The sequence below is a fragment of the Rhinolophus sinicus genome, linkage group LG02 (assembly GCF_036562045.2).
Source record: "Rhinolophus sinicus isolate RSC01 linkage group LG02, ASM3656204v1, whole genome shotgun sequence".
NCBI lineage: Eukaryota > Metazoa > Chordata > Mammalia > Chiroptera > Rhinolophidae > Rhinolophus > Rhinolophus sinicus.
Genome location: NC_133752.1, coordinates 73,228,852 through 73,250,046, shown reverse-complemented (window position 1 = coordinate 73,250,046; position 21,195 = coordinate 73,228,852). Strand labels below are relative to the sequence as shown.

Here is a 21,195-nt window from a genome sequence, read left to right as displayed (position 1 = left end):
AGGGTGTCATGCGGGGTCTCAGGTCTCGTGGAGCCATAGATAGGGGAGTCATACCACTATAGTCTCGCTGGCGGCCAGGCAAGACACACGAAGTAATCCCCATGATCTGCAATCCGCCGTTCACTTCTCTGCCTGCCAATCAACCAACCAACCAAGCAACCAACCAAGCAACCAACCAACCAACCAACCAACCAACCAACCAACCAACCAGTGTAGCCACGGCAGTTATATCAGTGGCTAATTGGCTAACTGGTTACAGCTGATGGCCAACTAGTCACAGCTGATGACCATCTACTACCCAAGCCAGCACCTTTCCACGTGAGGCTGAGAACCTGGAAACTGCTTTCCTGGCTCTGTCCCCACAATGTCCCAGCACCATATCAGAGTCCTACAGAAGGGAGCTCTCACGCATAGAAGGAGCCTTTCCATGATGAGCCAGAAACTTATGGCAACTGGAGAGCACACAGCAGCCCCATTTGATGTCTGGAGCCTGGGCAGGTCTCCCTACCTCCACATAGTGACCATTTGAGTGTCAGGGGCAAGGAAGCAGACTCCCCGAATATGGGTGACATGCCCGGTGATGAAAGCAACTGTGGGTGGCTACCACCAAGGTAGGGGCTGAAAGGAGTGACCAGCAGGGAGATGTTCCAGAAGTAGGACATGCGAATCCCCCTCACGTCCCCATGAATGAGACAGGGCTCTGGTAAATTCACTGAGTCACAGAACACTGTTTTATTTCTAGGATAGTGACCCCTGTTCCTCAACTGTACCCAAATCCATTTGGTGTGGGGAAATGCAGGGGAGATCAGAATAAAAGGAATTCCAGAGGGAAGGAAGGAGGACCTCCTGGAAAACAGGAACAGTAGGCCACATGTCTCAGTGTGGTACTGGCACCAAAAAGTGTTCATGCTGGTGTGGGGCCGAATTCCTTGTTTTGTAACTGCATATGTCTGTGTCACATTCTTTCCCCATGTTCTTCTGGCAATGTGTGCAGTAGACAAGAAAACTCCGTATGGTAAAACCCAACAGGACAATCTCTTGGTGCGTCTGAGCAGAGTGAAGAAAATGCTCAACTCCCAACTTTTCTAAACATGCCATAAAACGGGCATCATCTCCGACTCTTCTCTGTCTTATACACCTCAGCGTTGGTTTACTAGGGCTGCCATAACAAAATGCCACAGACTGGGGGGCCTAAACAACAGAAATTCATTTTCTCACAGTTCTGGAGGCTGGAGGTTCCAGATCAAAGTGTCTACAGGGCTGGTTTTTTCTGAGGCCTCTCTCCTTAGCTCGTAGATGGCTGTCTTCTCCCTGTGTCTTCACACAGCCTTTCGTCTGTGTGTGTTTGTGTCCTAATTTCCTCTTCTTATAAGGACACCAGTCACACTGGATTGAGATCCACCCCAAAGACCTCGCAGGACTTTAATTACCTCGTTAAAGACCCTATCTCCAAATATAATCACATTCTGAGGTATCAGGGGTTACAACTTCAACATTTGGATATTGGGGGACATAATTCAGCTTATACTACCCACATCCAATCTGTCAACAAGTCCTGGCAGCTCCACCTTCACAACATACCTGAAATCCAGCCACCTCTCAACCTCTTCACCACTGTCATCCTGCTTCAAGGCCACCGCCAACTCCCATCAGCACCACCGGGCTTGCCTCATCACAGCAAACTTTGCCCCACGTTCCGTTCTTCATACAGGGGCCAGGTGGTCATTTTACAGAACAAGTCTGACCATGTCACTGCTCTGTTCAGCCTTCTCCAGTGGATTTTCATTTTGCTCAGAGTAAAAGCCCAAATCCTTACCCGCAACGACTAGGCCTGTACTTTCCATCTCTAAGATTCTCCCCCTTGTGTACGGCACTGCAGCCACACTGGCCTCTGTGCCATTCCACAAACACGCTACGCCACTCCTTGCCAGGGCCTTTGCTCTTCCTGTGCCCTCTGCTTGGGGTGTCCCTGGCCATATTCTGTCGGCTCCCTTCCTTCTTGGTTCAGCTTAAACGTCACCGTTTCAGAAGGCCCTTCCTTGACCAGCCTACCTAAAGCAACACTCCTCCTACTCTGTCCATCTCCTCTTCTTCGCTTCCTCATCACACTTATGGTCAGCTGACGTTTGTCTGTGTGTGTGTGTGTGTGTGTGTGTGTAGGGGGACGCACTTGTTCACTTATTGTCTAATCTCCCTACTAGAAATTAAGTTCCATGAGAATAGGGAGTTGGCTTCTTCTGTGCTGTACTCTTAGATACAGAGAAGATATTTATTGGTTGAATAAATGAGTGATATCTAGAATGGGAAAAAGAAGTCTAAGGAACTAAACAGTAAGGAAAAGTCCAGCTTTCAGACAAAGGAAGGTGAATGTATGTCCTATGATTCATAAGCTTTCCAGAATCTTGTTAGCACTCATTGGTGGGATGTTTTTTATAGCCTTACATTACTAGTCTACTGCTGTTATACTATTTAAACCTATGTCAAAGGAAAATTCCTTGAGAACGTGGATCATAATTTCTACTTCTCTATTTGTAACCTGTGCCCTATTCACAGTCCTAGCTCAAGAGGAAAGACCACCAAAATCAATTAGCAGTGTCTGCTATGGATGCAGGAGGAGGTTGTGGAGGTGTCTCCCCAATGTCTCTGCTAACGTAATGCAACAAAAATAACATAAAGACACAGGAGGAGTCCCGCGGCCCAGATTCAAGTCCTGGAACCACACTCACTCGTTACGTGAGCTTAAGCAATCACATAATTTCTTCAAGTCTCAATTTTCTCATTTGTAAAAAATGATAATTACAATATTTACTTAAAAGGCTATTGTGAGGATTCAAGAGAAACAGATAAAGTGCCAGGCACATACTTGGCATACAGCAGGCTCTCAATAAACGTTAATATGATTCCCCTGCTGAACCACACAGGATCCCGGAGTCCGCAAAACCTCCACTGGTAAAAAGAGACCCACTAGTTGCCAGCAGAAGAGCCAAGTTCATGAAGAGACACAAGCAGGTGATAAGGGATATGCAGTTTTCTGGGTCAGGAGAACAGCTGACACACGATACAGGATATCCGATGTCTACAGGTGAATGATCCGGGGACTGTGGCAGGCTCTGGTATCTGTGCTTTGTCAGAGGGCGCATGCTATTCTCCCTGAAATCCCCTAAGGGAATATATTTGAAAGCCATAAAATTGTACACAGTTGAGTAGGGTGAGTACCCCTGGCTTCTTCTTATTTCTGGGTTCTTTCTTCATCATGAGCTGAGGAGCCCCCATCTACGAGACCCTTGGGGCATCCTTATTAGGCCACTTGCTTCTTACAGCTTTTCTGAAATTTTCCTTTGTTCTTGAGTTTCTGATCCTTTCTCACTCCAGGATGTTCTCACCCCACTGGCTTTTTAGTTCCTCTTCTCATAGCAGCTTGTGTGGTTACAATTGCACAATATTTTCCTGCTATTTGTAGTCACCATCTGCCTGATGACAATGCAATAGTTAGGTGAAAGACAAGCCCTGCAGACTCAGGGAGGCTGCAGGAGGGGGACTCTCTTCTCCTCTTAACAGTGCACACTCCCTCCAGGTTGCTGAGCTGCATGAAGAGGAATGGGGAGATGCAGAGACAACATCACGCACACCAAACTCATAGCCGCCACGGGCACTATGAGATATACTAACTACCCACATCCTCCACGGATGTGCCCCCCTGAGAAGTGGTATGTCCCTCTGGCCCCAGAGCCTCACTTATCCCTTCCCGCCCTTGCCCTGGTCCTGGTAAGCAGGACAGAGAGGGGTGTGTTAAGATAGGAAAGAAATGAGAAGGGGCTTTCTCACCAGAGCAAGGCCCTTGTCCATCTCCCATCGCCACCTGCTCTCAGCGTCCGAGCGTCTTGAGTCTCATCTGCTCAGGCCCACCTAACAAAGAGAAGCTCCGTGGGAATGAGAAGTATGCTTGGGAGAAAGGCAGAACAAAGAGTGTCCTGATAAGTAAAACAGGAGAACCAGAAGACTTCATTCCCAATTTTTTTTCTGAAAGCCACTTTTAAATTTTCTAGTCTCTATTTCTTCTCACCTGTCATTTCCACTGACCTAATCTCTTTACACTAGATCTAAATGAGAAGAGACCAGGAAAGCCACAAGAATGTCAAGGTCACTGGCCACAAATAAGCCAGGTCAAGGAGTATGCCATCGGTGCTTTTCCGACCCACGTTGAAGTCTAAGAGGAAAAGGAAAATCAGTAGTGCTGATCCTGTATTTATGATTTTGATATTTTTGTTTGTCAGGCCTTTTTCACATTAATTTTGACTTTTTAAAATACTGCATTAAAATGTTATCTACATTCATTGAGAATTTTGGGACCTCCTTAAATATGAGCTTGTGTCGCCCTAGTCCTAGCCCTGGTTAGATTTAATCCAGCTGATGACGCTCCTTGCCTGGTTGGTGGTTTCTTTAGGAAAGAAAAGCTGGAGACTACAAAAAAATAATCTAAAAGAATCAAAGTCTATTTGATAAAATATGTTACTTCAATCCTACAAAAAGAATTGGAAGAAAGAATGAAATTCTCAACCATGAAAATAAACCAAATTTTAGACACAACGTAGATCTTTTCTAACAAAGCCAGGGTACTTCACCTTTTCAGCCACAAGGTGTCTCTGTAAACTCCCTGCAGGTCCCTGCACAGGCTACTGAGGATAACGTCATACGTGAAATCGGCGGGTTTTAACCAGCACTAAAGAGATGGTACCAAAAAACAGTTTGAAATGTTAACAGGTGTAAATACCAAATCTGCAGAGACCCATCCATTTATCCAGGATTTCTGGCTACTAGTTAAATGCTTATGATAATAACTCTGTTAACAGGTTTAAGCTATGAAATAGGTTATTAGAGTCAGTTTGTCCTAATCAATGTACTTTCTAGAATGTTCCTGCGTTATTCTTTCTTTATCTCTTAGCCAGATTAGAGAACAGAACACAACCCTGCAATACCCAAATAGGATATCCCAGGAGGATTTCGGAGGAACTCGCTTTACCTTGTTTGTAGGACTAGATCTCTCACTCCTTTAGGGCAGGAAATTTTGAAAACAGTGTTCAAACCATCTGCTTATGTTAAAAAAAATAAATGCGTTAAGTACTATGGTCAAGACCCAGAAAACAAAGTGGTGGAAAAGGTGTACAGTTCTTTAAGTTTACTTATGCGTGTAATCATCCTCTCCCTTCACACCATCTCATCCTGCCCTCGGAAAGAAATGTGAACAGTGAACACACTATTTCCTTTGACCTTATTTTTTTCTGAGTTCATTCTGCAAGTCAGCCCTTTTTCATTGGACACCCTAGAAGGACCATAGGTACCCGCCCCAAGGGTCCACAAAAATGACTTTTGTGGGCAACCTCTGTGATGATGCTTCTTGAGTTTCCCCAGGTTGTCCAAGACAACACCCAGTTTCCATGTTTAAATTACTACTAATAGTAATCACAACAGGAACAATGGTTAATATTTACTATGTGCTCCGTCGGTCTGATAAGAGAGACTGACAAATATTACTATGTCCTTGAAAGGTCTTTGCTCTGCACTTCCAGGACTGTTAAGCTCACCTGGTTTTCTCTTACCTTTCTGGGCAATTCTTCCTCAGATTCAGTCCCAGGCTCTCTCCTCTTGGTCAATGTAGCAGAAAATCGTAGCCGTTAAAATAAAGTCTCAAACTATAAGAAAAGAGGAAGCCATAGTGATAAATGGCTTCCAAGATGGGTTCCAAGATGATAAATTAATTGCATGTCCTGAAGAGAAGTGCCAATGACGGTTTGATTCCTTGTCTCCAGGTATAATAGATGAATTCTTTACATTAGTGTGTTTCCGCTTTAAAGTGTAATCAAATCACAAGGTGGGAGTGGGAGTAGGGAGAATATTAAAATGCAGGCACTGAGTCAACTTGTCTGAAGTGAGATTGAGATTCTTTATTCCACTTGATGCTTATACTGCTGGTTCATGGACCACACTTTGAGTAACAAGGCTCTAGAGTATTCTATAATTATAACGAGGTACTGATAAAGCATACCTAAGTTGCCAGGGACACCAACAGACAAGATCAATTATAATAATGGCTGAATTGTGGAATGGGGAATATCCATTATGAGAAATTTAAAGAAGACATGCTTCGGATTTTCGAAACTCAAAATCTATTTGAACTTAAAAGGGACATAAAATTCCTGTGACATCAGAAATGAGGCTTGATTGTTTTTAAAAGGGCTCAATCTAAAGAATAGCTGTACAGGTTTGAATCACTAGGTCCAGTATTCCCACCAAAAATCAATGATTTGATAACTCAGACTCTGCAACTCTCACTAATATGAATTGTGTGTGTGTGTGGGGGGGGGTCTGTATGATTATTGCAACCGTGAATTGATGTAGAAATAGGAATCCCAGGAACCTCCAAAATAAAAATAAGAATTAAAATATGGATAACAATGGTGATGAAGAACAAACAACCTTAAATCCAGGGTAGTGATCATATTAAAATAAGTGTTTCATAGTAATTTCTGTAATCATTGTGGTAATTAATGTGTGTTTTGTCAGCTTTTTAAGGTGTTTGATGTATGTATGCATTTAAGAAAATCCAATATGCTCATATTGTGATTTTAATTAAATGAATAGAAAAACTTAATTTAGGCTTGCAATCGATGCTTAAATGTCTGCAGAAAATTATTTTCTCAAAAGCATAAGTTTTGCTTTATTAGTTATATACATACTGTATAAAGACAGATACGCTGACTATTGAATATTTAAAAGAACGGTAATTGCTTAATAAAATAATGACCATCCCATTGACCTTTTAGTGTATCACACACTCAAAGTTCCCCACCAAAGACAAACTGCGGCAGGTCCTTTTTCCTGGAAAGTGCTTGCCCCACTGTTCACATATCTATGTGTGTCTTAGTGCACTTAGTGGTTCTCTTACCCTGAACTGAGAACTCCCAACCGCTGTAACCCTCATAGTCCTACAAAGTTACTCGTATTATCGCATGTATGGATGAGGACGGAGCCTGAGAGTTTTAAGTACTGTGCCAAGTAGCAGAGCTGGGATGGAACCAAGGTCTATCTTACTCATGAGCCCTTGATCATTATTATTACGCTGAATCCAATAAACAGGACTCCCTAATGCTGAATGACAGTGCTGCTCAAGTCGTCTGCTGTAGTCTGCAAACACAGGTCACACAATTACAAAAACTCCCAGTATTTTCCCCGAAAAGAGAATTGGGGATAAATCCTTAAACACTGCTTCCTTGAAGGACCAATCATGGGAGAGCACGATGAAAATATACAGCTATAATTTAGGCCTTCATATAAATGATGCCACCTGCCCTTTATAAAAACCTATGCTCTGATGACAAAGCAAATGCCATGAGAAATGATATTTCCTAACTTTTTTACATAGCAGCATAGCACCCTAGTTAATTTGCCTCTAAAAGGATTCTAGGTCCAGATTGTCTGGGCTCAGCTCTTGGAACTGCCACTTTTTAGCTGAATGGCCTTGGATAAGTCACTTAAACTCTGTGTGTTCAGTTTCCTCATCACAAAGAAGGCATAATAAAGGACCTACCATGAGGTGGTTCTAAGGACTGAATGAGGTAATATATATAAAGAGCTCAAAACTGTTACTGTGTCTCTAAAAGTGGTAGCAAACATTTACTACACATCTGATAATCTATTACAGACACCCAGCTGGTTAGTTAAAGAATCAGCACTTGAACCCGGGACAATTAGACTTTCTTCTCTTTTCCACCAGATCAGATCATTGCCTTATCCATTTTGTTAACATTATTACCCTGTAGGCACAATATGCCCCCCATCTGCCCCTTTCTATTGCAGCATTTTTCACTGTGTAATTGAAAATCCAACTGCAGGAGAGTTATTTATAGTTAGAAAAAATTAGTGTTATTTAGCTAGAGCTTTTCTGAAACCATCAGTCATTACTGTAGGAGCATCCATTTACAGGGCAACATTGTTCTGTTTTCCCAATGCCTTGTAATCATGAATTAGCTACTCAAAGCAATGTTTATTAAATGTCTACAGAAAGAGAAGCCTGATCCAGGCTTCTTCCATCAGAAACCAGCTGTCTTCCCTGAGCTCAAATGCCCATATACCAACCAGCTCTACTTGGATGGCCCACACGCACTTTGGACGTGGCCAAAATTTAACTCACCCTCCCCACTGACTTTCTCTCCCACCCTACCCCCCTTTGTTCCTGCTTTTGTTGAATGGAGCCACCATTCCCATCTCCCATGCCCAAACTGGGAGTTGTTCTAGACTCCCCTCACACATCACCACACCCCATCTCTCACCAAGCCTATTGGTCCCATCTCTTAATCCCATGCTGTCCCTCTCATCTCCCCTGACACACAAGGTAGTGTGATCTGGACTATTGCAAATCCCCTCAGGGATGGTCCCTCTACTTCAATCTCTTCCTCTGCTAGTCCCTCCTTCACTTTGTCATTACGCAGATTTTTTGAAATCTGACCATGTCCCACCCTCTTCCCTATTTGAAATCTTTTCATGCTCCTTCATCATCCATGGCATGGAGTCACACTTTAAGATGTAGCATCTCAGGCCCTTCATATTCTCAGCTCTGCCTTCCCCATCAGACTCATTTCCTGCCATCCCCATACAACTTTTTTGCTGCATTCCTTCCGGCCTCCATTCTCTTGAGCATGTGGTTCCCTCAGCCTGTAATACTCATTCTACCTTGCCCAACCAGTGAACAATTTCTCCTCTTTTTAGACTCATTGTGAGAGCCGCCTAATCAATGAGGCTTTTTCTGAACTCCCCTGGGCAGAATTCTATACTTCCTCCGTTGAGTTCTTACGGTTTCTCATATGTGCTTCTGTTATAATGCCTATCCTATTGTTTAATTGTTTACCTGTTTGTCCCCACAACCAGACTGAACACCTCCCAAGTGCTGTATTTGTCTTGGTAACCCCAGACCCTAGAACACAAGAGATGCCCAATAAATGCTCATGAAATACATGATCGTAGTGGCAAGAGCCTGTCAGGAGGTCTCCTGATTGCCAGTAGACCTCTCCCCATGCCACTTCCCCAGGCAGTCTTGGCTGGCCTGCCCTGACACATGGCACTGTCCGATGCCCACTGTGAGAGGATGGTGGGGCTGAGTGCTTTGGGTCTTAACCTGTCTGTGCACATATATTTGCCAAGCGTGGCTCCCTAGAAGGCAGCCTTAAGAGGAAGATGAAACAAACCCAGATGTAAATGCTCCTGGCACAGAAACCAGCTACTTGTTTCCAGGTCATTAGGGTCCCAGCTGGTCAGAGCAGATCCCTGTTTCAGAAAGAATGCATAATAGCGTGCGCTGTGTTTGGCCTGAGAACCAACAGATTCCAGTCAGAACAGAAGGAGCTAAGTGAATTAGAGTCCACCTTTGACCCAAATCCCATGTCATAAGAGCCAAGCTCCGTATGAGTTCAAGATTCTAAGCTCCTAGAGAAAGAAACCTGTATTTAATTTACCTTAGATTACAAACCCTTCATCGGGAGAAAATGTCACTTAATTGGGTGTTTTTGATGAGAATAATGTTTTCAGATAAAAATGAAAACTATTTGCTAGTTTCCTAATACAAACAGGCCCTGGGAGGTAAGTTCTGACCTGAACTCTGTTGCTAAATTCACTCTTACTCTAAATATTTACTGAATGCTGGGCAGAGAGTTTACAGAAGAATTAACACATTGTCCCTTCTTCAAGGTGCTTATGGATTATTTGAAGAAAAAAGACAAACTTCTAAGAAAAGTTGAATAATAATAATAATAATAGGAGAGTTAAACAATGAATATAAGAATATGCTGGGTGACCGGTTAGCTCACTTGGTTAGAGGGTGGTACTAATAACACCAAGGTTGCCGGTTGGATCCTTGCATGGGACATTGTGCCCTGTGCCCTCCTTAAAAAAAAAAAAAAGAATATGCCTTAAAGGGGTGACTCACTGCAAATGAGATGTTCAGAGAAGAAAGAAAACCTTGGCCCCCAGAGTGGACTGACTCAAAGGACACAGAGACAGTGTGGGGTTCTCAGTTGACAGGTTGGGCCAACAAGATGGAGGGCATGGGGGTGGGGCATCTTGGTAGAAAGGAAAGAGCAGGTCTTTTGGTATTAAAGTGAGTTTTTGTTCTGCCATTTATTAGCTAGAGGTCGTGGGCATTTTTAAACCTCTCTGCACCTCAGTTTCCTCAACAGAAAAACAAGAATAATGTTATTTACTTTATAAGTTCCATATATCACTCCAGACCACAAACATTTAATACAGACACATGTTAAACCCCCAAGAGCTACCACATAAGGAGAGGTCAGTAAAGATTCCTTTACCCTCCAGGTGTCTGTCACTTTAAAGGGTGGGTAGCCAGATTCAGTGGACTATTACTAAGTGGGATGCAGGATGTGGGTTCAGAAGTTAGTAGACAGAATAAGCTCTTCACCCTCCATTTTGAAAGATTCCTGCCCTCCTCTGTCACCTTCTATTGGAAGTGGCTCTGTTGCTCCTGAGGCCAGAGCTCCTGCTAATGCAGCCTCTCCCTTGAGCTGTGATGAAGCCCGATGGACCCCAAGATCAAAAGCAGTAACCCTTAGTCACCTGCTGTCATCACTCAAAATGCCTGCTGTTTACCTCACTTAATTTTTTAATTGCAAAAGACAACCACTAGGGGTCATAAGAGTCAGAGTTGGGCTCTGACCCTGTTTATCTCGCAGAACGTCTTTTGTTCTTGCTGGAAAACGTAGTAGTCAGAATCAACAAAACATACATTGTGGGCCGAGAACAATACTTTCTGCACCTTCTGCAAACTCTTCGTAAAGAACAGAGCTCCCTGGAGGCTACCAAGCATTCTTAACTCACCCCTCCTCCACAGCCCATCAGGCTGGGCCAAGGGTTTCTTAGCTCTGAATCCATTTTACAGTATTTCCTCCTGATTAAAAGCCCTTTGGCTCAACAGGATTATCTATAATGGTAGAAATGGCTCACGTGATGATAAGGCAATCTTTTCACATCTTGAGCTGCAAATTCATCTTGTAAAGCCTTGCCACTGTCTGAATTCACAGCCCTGGATTCTCAGCAAAACCATTCACCTGGGGTTATTGGTTTGGGCTCTTGTTTCCCACCCCCATCCCCACCCAGTTTCCCACACCATAAGCGGAGACTTGAATATCTATCGTATTTTACATACTTCCAGCAATCTTCGTTATAATCAATCACTCATATGAAAATGAATAAATAAATAAATTCAGCCCACTATGTGCCTCTCAGGTCAGTATAACTCAAGTCCCCGTGGCCAAAACTGAGTGACAAAGCTTGTTTTTCCTTATCAAGAATCCGCTTTCACAAGGGTTCATCTCTTACATTTTCTTTGAAACACTCACGCACACTTTGAGACACTCCACCAACAATGGAAATGAACATGATTTCTCAAGCAGGTTGCCTAGTAACCACTCCTGTGTTTCTGAAACTAATTTAAACGTGAAAATTCAGCTCCTGACTCATGCCAGTAATGTATGTCATGAGTTCCTCAGTATTTTACTCCGGTTTTTTTCACATTACAAAATAATGCATGGTCATTGAAGAAAGATTGAAAAGAATACAAAAACATAAAGGTCCAGAAAGAGAAAAATCTCTTATAATCTCACTATCTGTCAGAGGCAGCCATTGCTGTCATTTGCGGATATTTTCTTCCAAGTCTTTTTTTTCTATGCATTTTTAACATTATTGATATTAGTACTGAATTTACATAGATTATACTTTTTCCACTTAGCATATTGTCAGCATTTCCCCATCTGGCTAAAATTTTCAGAAATCCATTTTTGTTTTTTTAACGATTGCATTACATTACAGTCCATATTCCTTTATTTACTTAACCATTCTCTTAATGCTAGACATTTGGGTTATTTCCCCTCATACCATTTTAATAAATAATGCCATGATCATCCTAGTACAAAATATTTACTTTATCTCTATTTCCTAAGGATAAAGTCATAAAAGGAGTTTCAAACAGCCTGAACATTTTTGAGCAATGTTTTAAAAAATTGAACTAACACATGTATAATTTTTAAAAAATATAAACAGTACATTAAAAAGTAAATTTCCCTTTTTTTTCTATCTAGTACCGTTCGCTAGAGGTAACCACTGCTACCAGAAGTTTCCTATGAATATAGAAGCACATATATGTCGTTGGTTTGTTTGACACTAAAAATTGCTTTATCCCACTTGCCTTTTTCACTTACTTGATCTTGGACAGCTTTTCACATCAATCCAAATTGATCTATTATTTTGAGAAGTTGCACAATATTCCATTAGATGATGTACTATCACTTACTGCCCTGGACAGAACTTCTTAATGCACTCAATACATATTCAGTGAGCTGGGTTCCCAGCAGTGGGTCTGAATCTACACTGCTTCATCCACACCACACTTTTGCTAAGAGTAAACAGACAATGGCAAAGGTAACAGCCTTACCTGGCTGGAATTAGACAGTATTATGATCTACAGATGTCTCTAAACTTTACCTTGTTCTATTTAACTGAAAGTTGGTATCTTTTAACTGACCTCTCCCCATTTCCTCCACATATAAGTGATGCCATCCAGAGTTTGTCTTTCTCTCTCTGGCTTATTTTACTTCGCATAATGCCCTCCAGGTTCGTCCATACTGTTGTAAATGGCACAATTTCCTTCCTTTTTTTTAAAAGGCTCAATAATATTAGTGTGTGTGTGTGTGTGTGTGTGTGTGTAAAACATTTTGTTTATCTATTCTTCCATCAACAGACACTTACGTTGTTGCTATGCCTTGGCTATTGTGAATAATGATGCAATGAATACAGATATCTTTTCGAGTTAATAATTTTGTTTCCTTTGTATATACGGAGGTCTGACAATTAAGTTCGTGAACTCATCCTAGAAAAAATGCTACATACCTCATTGCTGAATATCACTATGGTCACCTTCGAAATATTCCCCTTGGGAAGCTATGCACCTACGCCAGCACCTAGTCCACCCTTCAAAGCAATTTTGGAACTCTTTTTCTGGAATGGCCATCAGAGCGTTGTCGTATTACCCTTGATGTCCTGAATGTCATCAAAATATCTTCCTTTCAATATTTCTTTTATCTTCGGATAAAGAAAACAGTCATTGGGGGCCAGATCAGGTGAGTAGGGAGGGTGTTCCAATACAGTTATTTTCTTACTGGCTAAAAACTCCCTCACAGACAGTGCCGTGTGAGCTGGTGCATTGTCATGATGCAAAAGCCATGAGTTGTTGGCAAAAAGTTCAGGTCATTTTCGTCTAACTTTTTCACACAGCATTTTCAGCACTTCCAAACTTGATTAACTGTTTTTCCAGTTAGTAGAAACTCATAATGAATAATCCCTCTAATATCAAAAAAGGTTAGCAACATTGTTTTGACTCTTGATTTGGACTGATGGAACTTTTTTGGTCATGGAAAATTGGCTGACTTCCATTGTGCACTTTGACTCTTTGTTTAAGGGTTGTATTGGTACACCCATGTTTCATCACCAGTGATAACACGGCCCAAAATATTGTCTTGCCTCTTCAAAAGGTCTTGGCAAACTTCGACTCTCCTTTGCTTTTGTTCATCAGTGAGCTCCCTCGGGACCATTTTTGCACACACCTTTCTCATGCCAAGGTTTTCAGTTAAGATTTTCCTAACTGTTTCTCTATCGATGTTTACTTGGTCTGCTATGCTTCTCACAGTCAGCCGATGATTTTGACACACAATTCGATGAATTTTTGCAATGTTTTCATCAGTTCTACTCGTTACTGGCCGTCCTGACCTCTCTTCATCAGTGACTCATTCTCTCCCCTCAGAAAAACGTTTAATCTATTTGTACACTGCCATTTTCTTCATGGTATTATCCCCATAAACTTGGATTAACATGTCCCTCATTTCACTTCCACTCTTGCCACGTTGAACAAGAAATGTAATGTTTGTTGGTTGCTCTAATTCAAGCTCAGACATTCTCGCGACAGCGCACAAAAACATGCAACTATAATGAACGCCACTCAGCAAGACACCACCACACGTTGACATGAACACAGCTGTGAGACACTGATATACCAAGGTTATGAAACCTTACTGAGCTGTTTGTACAGCGCTGCCAATGTAAGCATACGATGGCAAGTTTGCGAACTTAATTGTCAGACCAAATCAAGTTCCATCAGTCCAAATCAAGAGTCAAAACAATGTTGCCAACCTTTTTTGATATACCCAGAAGTGGGTTTGCTGGGTTATATGTTAGTTCCATTTTCAATTTTTTGAGGATCCTCCATACTGTTTTCTATAGGGGCTGCACCAATTTACATTTCCACCAATAATGCATAAGGGTTCCCTTTTCCCTACATCCTTTCCAGAATTTGTTGTCAATCTTTTGATAATAGGCATTCTAACAGATGTGAATTGATATTTCATTGTGGTTTTAATTTGCTTTTCCCTGATGATTAGTGATGGTGGCTGTGTATATGTCTTTTTTGGGAAAATATCTGTTCAGGTCCCTTGCCCATTTTTAAATTGAGTTATTTGATTTTTTTTGCTACTGAGTTGTATGAGTTCCTTGTATATTTTAGGTATTAATCCCTTATCCGATGTATGGTTTGTATATATTTCCTCCCATTCAGTAGGTTGCCTTTTCATTTTGTTGATGGTTTTCTTTGCTGTGCAGAAGCTTTTTAGTTTGATGTAGCCCTACTTATTTAGTTTTGCTTTTGTTGCCTTTATACCTTCAAACTTTTCTGATCTCCATGCCTTTGATTAAAATTTTGAATATGTATGCTCTGCCATTTATGTGCATTTAGTCATTATAAATTATATACTGTAATACTTTATAAATATATTATTTATATGACAGAACATACACAAAAATGAACATTTTAATGGGTTGAATTAAAGAAGACCTAGACATTAAATTTATTTATATATATAATTTTACTATATAAAAATTGTATATATTTAAAATATGTCATATAAAATATAATCATATATTTCATATAATAAATTTTTATGTATCAAAATAAAACTATAATATAAAATTAAATAATAAAATCATTTTACTCTTTGATAAGAGCAGTATGATTGAACATGCTTTATTATATTTCAAAGTATTGGTTTAACATCTTGTATTAGTTATTCTGGGGTCTGAATCTAAGTTCAGCTTATTACAATAGTTGATTTTAAGGGCTGACATCACAGGAAGAGACCCCTCATAAATATATAGAGGGTGCCAAAAAAAGTATACACATTTTAAGAAAGGAAAACTGTATTAAAATTGTAGTACTCAATATATACCGATAACAAAAGATGAATACAAGTCACGTTTGACTTCTGCAATTACAAGAGGTGCTTAAAGTGGTTACCATCAGCGTCCAGACACTTCTGATTACAGCGAACTACTGCTTGAGCAACATTGACCAAAGTGTCCACTTGTATACATTTTTTTTTGCTGGCCCCATTTATAGTCCGGTCCACCAAAAATGCAAAGGTTTTTTGGAAATTTACTTGTGCTTGCATTGTTAAGATTACTTTGATTAATGGTTACTTTGGAGATTAATTTTAAAGCTAGTTATCCATTTTATAAGGTTTTGCTTAATTAAAATCAGATAGTATATTCCATAAATGCTTTTCGTCCCCACAAATCCTTTTAACCAGGCACGTGTCCAAAACCAGACTTTCAGTCTTCCACTTCAAACCGGCTCATCGCAAGCGTTCCCTGTCTCAGTTACTGACAACTCAATCCCCTCCGTGGATCAGGCCAGAAACCCTGTGCCTCTTCCTTGCCTCCTTTCTTTCAGCTTCCCACAGAAACCACCAACAAATTCTATTAGCTCTGCCTTCAAGGCATGAAGAACCTCTAGAACCTGAGCACTTCCTGTCTCTTCTGTTATTGTCCTTGTCTGAGCCCCCATGGTCTCTCACTTACAGTTGTTACAATTACACCTTGACCATTGGCTCTGCTCCTGTGCTTTCCCTCCACAATCTTGGCATCACAGCAGCATGTATGAGCGTCTTAAAAGTTGTACTATCTTTTTAATTGGAAAAATGTCAACCTTACAGAAAAATTGCAAGAATAAGAAGAGTATAAAGAACACCATATTCCTTTACCCCATATTTACCTATAGTCAATATTTCACCCGTCTGTTTGTTATCTATCTGTCGATCTATCCATCGTGTACCTATCTAAAGGGCATATAGTGTGACCCTGTATTCCCAAGTGCTTCAGTGTATATTTTCTAAGAATAAGTATATTCTCTTGCATAACCATAGTATAGCTACTAACCTCAATAAATATAATGTTGATACAGTAATTTTATCTAACCTCCCATCTGTCTTCCTAGTTTGTCAATTGACCCAGTGATATCATGTATGACACTTTATTTCCTTTAGTAAAGGATCCAGTCTGTGATCAGAGTCAGGTGTATTATTTATTTGTCAGGATGCTTTTGTCTCCTTTAGTTTGGAACATTTTACACAGACTTTCTTTGTCTTTTATAATACTGACATTTTTAAAGAATAATAGTCCTTTTTTCCTATTTTTGAATGGAGTCTTCTCATTTTGGGTGTTTTGATGTTTCCTCATCATTGAATTCAGGTTATGAATTCCTGGCCTGAACATTACATAAGTGATGCTGTGTCTTTCTTAGGGTATCTCATCAGGGAACAAACAAGGTCCATTTGCCTTACTGGCAGCATGGATTTTAGTCATGCTGTCAAGTAGTGGTCTGACTTCACTGTGTAGTTGCTGTTTTTTCCCATGTGACTGATAAGCAATCTTTGAATAGGTACTTCAAGACCATGCACATATCCTGTTCCTCACTGAAATTTCCACTTAGATTTAGCAACCACTGATGATTCTTGCCCAAACCCATCTTTAATTAGATGATTAGAAATGGTGATCTTTGATCTCCAGCACACCTTGCACATTTACCAGTCCGCACTCTGCATTTCCTCCCTTCCCCTTTATCTACTTATTATCAGTAGGAATGGGTGGATTCCTATTTTTCAATAGTTTATGACCCATTGCTATCCTTAATTATTTAGGTGTTCAAATTGCCCCAAATGTGGGCAGTGGTAGCTCCATCACACTGGTTACTGTACCCTTGTTTAAAATCAGATCACGTAACTCCTCTACTGTAATGGCCAAACTTGCCACCTCTCCAAATGAAGGGGCCTTTTCTAGCCCTGGTTTTAGAGACAAGAAATAGCATGTTGCCCTGGATAGTCCTCAGATATAAGGAAAGATTCGCCCTGAAAATCTCTGAATGAAAAGGTCTCTGTTAAAGGTATTACAGTGCTTGTGTATACATGGCTCAATTACTGAACCCTCCTGAGGGCTAGGTACTATGCACTGCGTATGGAAACCCAAGTAACACGGAGCTCAGGAAGCATGCAGGTGAGACCTCACCAGACCTGCTCTGATGTCTAAATGAATAAAGAAAAGAGAGGCAGTGCTGCATAGTGGTTAAGAGCACAGACTCCTGAGCCGGCCTGGCAGGACTAAAATCCTGTTCTTCCACTTCATAGCTGTATGACTTTGACAAGTTGCCTAATATGGTTGTGCCTCAGTTTTTCCTATCTGTAAACTGGGCCTCAACGTGGTACCTCTATCTCATAGCATTGCTGCAATGATTAAATGAGTTAGTACATGTAAAATACATAAACAAGTGTCTGGCACACAGTTAGCTCTCAATAAGTGTTGGCTATTAAAATAAAATATAGTAAGTAGATGTGCCATAAAAAATAAGACATATCCATCTTGGGAGTTTTGAAGGAAGTAATAAGTGAGCTAGACTAGAAGGTAGAAAAGAAGGACTCCCAAGCAGACTGGGTGGGGAGTGGGGGGTCTGGTCATTCATTCAATGACTACTTCTTGTTTATACATTCTTGGTTTTGCCTTTGTGTCTCCTTTTCCATTGAAGTTATTGTTTTCCTTATTGTACGAGGTTTGACAATTAAGTTTGCAAACTGATCCTAGAAAAAGTGCTACATACTTCATTGCTGAATATCACTATGGTCACCTTTGAGGTACTCCCCTTGGGAAGCTATGCACTGATGCCAGCACCTAGTCCACCCTTCAAAGCAATTTTGGAACTCTTTTTGGAATGGCCATCAGAGCTGTCGTCATATTACCCTTGATGTCCTGAATGTCATCAAAATGTCTTCCTTTCAATATTTTCCTACCTTTGGGTAAAGAAAGAAGTCATTGGGGCCAGATCAGGTGAGTAGGGAGGGTGTTCCAATACAGTTATTTGTTTACTGGCTAAAAACTCCCTCACAGACAGTGCCGTGTGAGCTGGTGCATTGTCATGATGCAAGAGCCATGAATTGTTGGCGAAAAGTTCAGGTCGTCTAACTTTTTCACACAGCCTTTTGAGCACTTCCAAACAGTAAACATGGTTAACTGTTTGTCCAGTTGTACAAATTCATAATGAATAATTTCTCTGATATGAAAAACAGGTTAGCAACATCGTTGCAACAAGTTTGCAAACTTAATCGTCAGACCTCCTATGAAGGAATGAACCAACTTACCAACATACATACACCATACCCCCTGACGTACTGATAGAATTTCACAATGATCAGTATCACTTCAGCTCAGTCAAGATTGACTATCTGCCCATCTAACCCCACTTCCCCAGGCTCTTAGTGTCCTCACCAGGCCTGCTCCGACTTTTTTCCAGGCCTAGGCATTGGGAAACCAGAGAGCCAATCCAGGGCCTGGCTTGGGATGATGAAGGGATGGGGCAAGAGTCATGAACTCAAATGTAGGAAAATAGCTAAGAGTGAAAATGTAACTAAAAAGGTAATGGGCAGTACTTGGGACTGTGAGAGCTGGTGCTTTCGTGACCAACGCAAGCATTCCAATTCACTTTTTGAAAACACTGTGCGGGCAAGGGTGATATTAAAAGTATTATGACTAACAACTGGTATCACATGGACACCAACCCATCAGAACAAATAGCAGCAGAAACAACCAGCAGTGGTGCAGACCAGCTGACTGCCAGCCCTATACTGTGGGCAAACCAAACATATCCATAGTCAAGACTCTGGAGCTACTGAACTCATATGCAGATTGCTTCCTCTGCTCTAGTCAAAGTCAGAACAGGAAAAGCAGGTATCAAACCAGGATCATATACAGCACTGTGCAGAGGCGCTCAATTAAAGTGTGTTAAATGAAGAGGCAGCATGGTTAGAAATATGGCTTCTGGAACCGCGTAGCATTGGGCTAGTGTCCTAGAGTCCTGGCTATGCCATGAACTATGCCAGTAACTTGAACTCTCTGTGCTTCAGTCACCTTATCTTTAAAGTGGAGATATAATCGTTGTAAGAGTAAATTAGAGAATACATGTTAGAACAATGCCTGACATATAATGAGAGCTCAATAAATAATAGTTATCAGTATTAGCTGTGTAGCATTGAAAAAAGAAGTGTGTCGGGGACTCAGGCCAAGGGGGGGCAGTCATCGAAGCTGACACAGAAGGTCTGAGCTACTAGTCAGGCAGAAGGAGGTCACCACGTCGGCCAGCCCCAGGAAAGAAATCGCTCTCACTTAACTGAAGCCAGTTTTATACCAGAGTGTCAGATAAAAATCTGCCTTCCTCTAAAACTTTCTGTATCCCTTCTCCTTTAACTCCAGGCATAGTCTTCCTAACATCCTAGTCAGAGGGAAGATGTTATCCCAGTGCTACATCTGGGAGTGCCTGGGCTCATCTGATAGGCCAATCTCTGGGAGGCCTCTCTCAAGTCAGGAGCAAGGCTGATGGGCTAAGGGACAGCAGGCATGCAGGCGGGTGCCGCTTTTCCTGGTGGGATGTCCTTTTTTGTCCTCTTCCCGACACCACAGAACTCATCCAGTATATCCCATAGAGCCAGAACAGTAAAATCTCACAGCCATGGTGACCAACCACCAAATGAGTTCACTATCTAGCCCCAAGAAGCAGACAAGGTGGCATTTTTGTTTGTGGACTAGCTACTTATTAAGGCACCTGTGCTACTGTTTATTGGCTATTTGTAAAGAAGTTGAGCAGTGGCAGCTTATGTTTTTCCTCTTCTGGGAGGGAATAGGAGGGGTTTTTTCCCCCCTCAAACATAGTGTGTTTTAGCAACTGAAAGGAACTCTAGAAGGGCTTCTTGGCTAATCCAGGTGCCTTTGGGATCCCCATTTCCTCGAGATTAGAGCGTTCACAGCAGATGCCCTCTTTATCAACTGGCTGCATATGCTTCCTGTCGCAGTGGTTTGAGATGGGCGACTGCAGCTATAACTACCGGATATAAACAGAGACTTTTCAACCACTAGGTTCCTGGTCTGCTGCTTTAACCCTCCTGTTTCCGAAGCTCATAGAGAAATAAAGTGGGTCTCTGGGCCAACAACTTCGTTTCTAGCCAGTGCCTGCAGAAACGAGTCCTGCTGAAGGATGACAAGGTTAAAAGGACAACTGGGAGCCAACAATTGGTTATCCCGTCTTAATTATCCATAGCAAGCATTTAATGGAAAAGAAAAAAAATGCATTCATTTTCTATTTAACTGCTTAATTTTAGATGCCAAGACGGTGTTACATAATGTCATAATGTTAGAGCAGGAAGGGACCCAGCAGATCAAATTAAGTAACCTCATTTTAGAGAAGCTGAGGCCCTGGAATGTTAGACTTTTCTCTCAAGGCCATGTCATTGCCTAGCAGCAGAGCAAAAACTAGAACCTCAATATCCTGCCTGCATATCTAAAGCGTTATTCTCTTGCACCAGTGGCATTTTCTCGATGGCAGAAGAGAAATATGAGAGATTTTAGCCTCAGTCTCAAGCAAAATAATGTAACTCTAACACCAGAAGTGAAAGTATTTTGAAAGTTTCTTGCAGAATTTCCTGGAAAAAAAATATGAGGATTTCATTCCCTGGACTTAGACACCTACTTAAAGAGGAGGGTCTATTCTGTAGAAAAAGGTGGGAGCTGAGGAAAGATCCACACTACAAAAATATAGCCATTTCATTTCCTGCCAACTTGACTTCGTTAGGGTTTTAAACCAGTTCCTCTTTTCAAACAAATGTCCCCTTGGAAAGCTAAGCTCATTGATGTTTCACAACTGAGAATCAGAACATCCTCTACTGTAAGGAGTTTGGGGAAAGGAAGTTGTTGTGACTAAGTCGGAGGAGGAAGTGA

At 41.4% G+C, this 21,195-nt stretch overlaps 1 long non-coding RNA gene across 3 annotated transcripts in view; it reads right to left on the bottom strand.

Annotated features, from left to right (window-relative positions):
- Window positions 1-248: 248 nt before the first annotated feature.
- LOC141569975 (uncharacterized) overlaps window positions 249-21,195 on the bottom strand; it is a 51,233-nt gene continuing 30,286 nt past the window's right edge. Inside the window, exons 3-6 of one of the 3 annotated variants that reach the window (XR_012493728.1) lie at window positions 5,598-5,690; window positions 4,623-4,720; window positions 3,826-4,207; window positions 249-3,583 (exon numbers count right to left, since the gene is read on the bottom strand). This is a non-coding gene — a long non-coding RNA (uncharacterized LOC141569975). The remainder of the gene's footprint in view (window positions 3,584-3,825; window positions 4,208-4,622; window positions 4,721-5,597; window positions 5,691-21,195) is intronic. The other 2 variants (XR_012493729.1, XR_012493730.1) reach the window with 2 other exon arrangements.